Raw genomic sequence first — 4,752 nt, forward strand, 5'->3', positions numbered from 1 at the left:
AAAATCTCCCATTGAAATTTTCTTGAAGCTTTTTTCAATGTGCTTCTACCTTTATTACCTTATTAGACATTTCCAAAGACTGTGTAAAAGAAGTCAGACAGATTAGTGTTGTTCCCATCTCACAGAATGGAAAAGTGAGGTCTGGAAATGTTCAGTGATCACCTAGCTCATCAGTGCCATGGCTGGGGGTTATATCCATATCCCCAGATGTTTTGCTTCCAAATCTCACCTCACCCATCCTATCTAAATCAATAGTTCTTTGAAGAAAAATTAGAAAACAATATGCTTTCAATTCTTCAATGCTGTCGAAAGAATAAAGTCTGAACTATACCTGGTTTCTTTAACATGTTTTGGATAAAACAGACAAAACAACAACCCCACATTGGCTTTTGCCAGTTTCATTGTTTTTTTTAACTGGCAGCTGCATTTCAAGGAAAAGCTAGTGAACTGCAGGGAGTAGATATTGGGAACTTCTCAAGGTATCAGGACATCCAGGCCACCGTGAAAGCAGATAATCGACGGCATCTGTTTGGAATGGGACCGACAGCAAAGAAGTCACAGCTGAGCCCCAAGAAACCCTCAAAATGTGAGCACTTTATTTATGAATCAGCTGCCCACCCTCTGGTTTGAGAATTAAAAAGCCTCGAGCCATACTGTGGTCCTTTCGAGACATGTAATACAAATGCAGTCACAGTATAGCAGTAGTGGTGTGAGAAATAAACACAGCAATCATTTACCGAGAGACCAAGTTCTAGACACCAGGCTGGGAGTTTTGTGTTGATTATTTTACTTCGTCCTCATAACCCACGATAGGCGGTTATTTCTTTTCTAAGTTCCTACCTGCAGTAGAAAAAACGATAAAGTACACTAGTAAGAGAGCCAACTGACTATTTACGAAATACTCTGTTAGTGCTGTTTTCTGATGATATGCCTTATTTTCACATCATAATACCAACGCTGCTTGCCCAACTTTCTTTAAAAATGAAATATTTAGACATATAATTTTGCAGCCTCTTTAAACTATAGGCTTTTGATGACCATTTTGCAGGAGTCCAATCAAGAGGGAACAAAAGCTTTATTAACCTGTTTTCTCACTCTCCTTCTTTGCACTGTGTATTTGTTTATTATCTGCGAGAACATGCTCCTCATATGGTTTGAAATGAAAGGATGATCCATCTCCTCATTACCAATCCTCTGCTTGGTGATGAGAAACAAAACAAAACATAGGAACAAAGGAAAAATGCCTTCCTGTCATTTCTCAGCCTTCCTTGCTGCTGCTCAGCTGGGACGTTAAAGAGTGGGGTTTAATGAAAGAAGGTGAGAAGGTGAAAAAAGCGTCCTAATGAGCATGTGTTTAGTTATGGAAAGATCACTGAGAAGCGGCTGTGATTTTCTTTGTGCCTAACATAACACAGGGTCCCCTTAGGTCAAAGAAGCCCATCGTCCTTCCTCCCTCACCCATTCTGTCCCTACCCTAGCAACTAGCTTCTCCACCTAGAACAAATCTGGGGAAGTTTAATTTCTGACGGTGGAGGGAAAAACAATGTCATTTCCCGTCACTAGCTTATAGCTCTTGAGACATATGCAGAAGGTTCTTTAGGCTGCTTGCATCACTGGTAGAGCATCTCATGAGCAAGCATTTCTGACCTAATGCTCAGGATGACAGAGCCCCAGCCTGGTTGGTAGGCTTGCTGACACTTACCCTTTAGGCCGGGAATGAAGAAGCAAATTCCCGTCTAACAATACAGAGGCACTGGAAAACAAAATGCTTTAATGCTTCAATGGAGAGTTGATAATAGCTGTCAGCATGCTAAAGCAATGCTCTGAATTAGAATGAAATCGTGCAGTTATAGTATCATTCTGAAAATGTCTTTAATCAGTGAGCATCCCAGCCCTGTGGTGTGAGCCTCACACCTAAAATACCAAAAACAGACAAACAGACCATGAGAGCCAAACTCAGAAAGAACTCCCCAAACTCTAAGAGTAATGTTTTGGTTCACCAGCTATAACAAGTAGAAAAAGGAAGCTTAAAGTACAGCTCCTTTGGGATCAGCAGCTCTCTCAGAGAGGCAGGACCTGCTTCCCCCACGTCTACGTCCAGTGTAACTGTTAACGCAAAGGCGGGAAACAGAGATCTTGCTTTGAAGTTGAAATATGCAGCCTTCGTTGTGCTCTTCACTGTACATTTCACTGAGTGAATAACATAAATTACACAGAACGGCAGCAAACTGGCTCATCATAGACAGACCTGCTCTAATTCTAAAAGGATAAAGAACCAAAAACAAACAAACAAACAAACAAAAACCAGACAGCCCTCACATGTAGCAGTGCAGGAACTAAAGTCCAGTAAGGGGCTGCCACACTCTTTCCTCAGAAGGTCATGAGTTCAAATTCAACCTAGGTTTGTGGTCTAAGGACCATGTAATGCCTTGTGTTAAATGTACATGTGCCTTCAGCATAATGTTCCCAATAGGGATGTTGACAGCTTGCATTTGTCATTCTTGCTGGCTCTCTTAGGGAGTCCAGTGGCAAGCCAACCACATGTGGAGACTAAATCACTCCCTGCCATATGAAGGGGATCCTTACAAAATGTAAACTCTGGGGCACTAAAGGACAGCCCGCTTTCACGCCGTCTATTCTCTGCCCCTCTTCCACCTCTGATAAAATAGTGTAGCAGCTCTTTGACTGGGAGTCTAACACGCTGATGAACCCAGGACAGACTTTAAATTTTAAAGACCTACAAGCATGTCCACAAGAAGAGCATTTTCCACACAACATCATAACTCTCTCTGTTTGCACAAAGCATTCACTTGGGGTAATAAAATACCAGGTCACAAGCCAAATTTTGACTCCATTACTGAGCATTATCCTTGAGCTCTAAATGGAAAGGCAGAACAATTCATGAGCTGTCGGGCTCCAGCCTTACCCCAACCCCGAGCAACAACAGAATAACAGGCTAAACAATGATAGCGGCTATAGTTACTACTTGATTAGATTCTGAATGACTGGCTCTGTCCACGGGTCACTTCGGCCAGTCGCTCAACAAATAGATTTCAAACGATTTGGATCCTAGGCTTCTGCTTGTAATTTCATAGGATTCAGTGAAGAAATCCACCACCCATCAAAAGAGATTTGGGGTGACTTAGAGGCACTTAAGGTAATCAGATTGCACCTCTTCATGAAAAAGTACAAGTTGGTGCGGCTGAGTTGAGACGGGAGATTTCCACGGATTCCTTCCGAGGTTGTAAATGGTTCCCACCTCTAGATTTGATGTTGACCACCAAGGGGTAAGTTGATGAGTCGGAGAATGCACTATAAGGGGCACCCCCAGAATGTGTCAGTGCTGTGCCTCTAAAGGGCGCTAAACACCTTGGCCACCCCAAGAGCACAGGTCACCAGGCTACAGGGGAGAGTGGCAGCCCCCATGGGAAACCCTGTTGCCTGAAAGCCTTCCTTCCCGGAGCCCAGCTTCCCAGCATTACCTGTTGCCTGAAAGACGTCCCCATCACAGCCAGAAGAGCTGCCTAGATCCTATCTTTCAGTTACCAGCAACCATCTGAAACTGCCCTGCTAGGGAGTCACAAGACTTTGAAGTTATTTCTTGTCAAGTCACCAGATTGGAAAATACTGGAAAGTCACGAGGAGGGCAAAACTTTGTGAATATTTCTCCTGCCAAGGCTGAGGTGAAGGTAAAATCTAACAACCATGACCCCTAAAAGGAAAAAAGGCAACAGATGCTGAAGCCTCTCCCCCCCCCCACCCCCCTCCACACACACCTACCCCCTTATAAATCTCCAGAGTGGAGGTGGGCTGAATCTGCCCCAGGCTGAGGCTCCAGGTTTGATGGCCAGTGCTCATCCCGCCTCTACCCTCCTATCAAACATTCCTCCATCTATTAATGGGTCCATCAGATCTCAGTTTACAGCCTACTCCATCTGCCTACCTAGTAGAAATTGATCATCTCAGTTGTGACCATTTTCCTGATGAGGAAAATAGGAACTAGTTTTTTCTAGCCTAAAGCAGTCTAGGGGGAGAGGGGGGGCGTGTCAAAGGCACTCTGCAGGAAGCCTTTCTAGACTTGGTCAGATGTTCCGAAAGCACTTACAACCTTCCCACCTCACTCCATACCCACCCGCCTCGGGCTTCCTCCCCACCGATTTCCTCCCTTCCTTAAGAGGTTTGCTTTTTTGGATTCTCAGCACGTAGTTCAAAGATGGGGATCAGATCTGTTACAAGAGCTGTTGGTCTCTGCGCTTGGGCCAGAGGAGGGTGGAGGTGGGAACGAGATGGATGTGTCCGATGAGGACTGGGGCAGAATGTGCTAGATCCCTGGCGAGGTGTCATAAAATGAACAAAATGAACGCCGAGGCGGCCACGGAGCGGAGATTTGGGAACCGAACCAAGTGCCTGCCGCAGGGCTCTTGGGGCCAGAGTGACGTGGCTCCATCAGGTGGAAAGCCTGCAGCTCTCCCCCGACCCCACTCGTGAGAGAGAAAGATGTCTAAACAGTCAGGACCATCGCCGCCACAACCATGCCCAGGCCGAGGGGGAGGGAGGGAGGAGCCTTCTCTGCTGAAACGGCGGCCGGGGCTTGTTTGTGGGTTCGCGATTCACCGTGATAAATGGAAAGACCAATTAAGGTCTGATCCGAGCACACGGGAGGCAGACGGTGGCTGATAGTGGAACCAATTAACGAGCATGTCCCCTAGTCCCTGCCGCGGCCGCACCGTGGATGCCCTGGCGCCTGCGGCG

The 4,752-nt window shown here is 45.9% G+C and overlaps 1 long non-coding RNA gene across 1 annotated transcript in view; it reads right to left on the reverse strand.

Annotated features, from left to right (window-relative positions):
* Positions 1 to 4,752, reverse strand: part of LOC139012341 (uncharacterized) — an 88,772-nt gene that overhangs the window by 82,412 nt on the left and 1,608 nt on the right. The gene's annotated exons all lie outside the window — the stretch shown is intronic.

The sequence above is a fragment of the Myotis yumanensis genome, unplaced genomic scaffold, assembly GCF_028538775.1.
Source record: "Myotis yumanensis isolate MYYU_CA2020_CCGP unplaced genomic scaffold, mMyoYum1.0.hap1 SCAF_6, whole genome shotgun sequence".
Lineage (NCBI taxonomy): Eukaryota > Metazoa > Chordata > Mammalia > Chiroptera > Vespertilionidae > Myotis > Myotis yumanensis.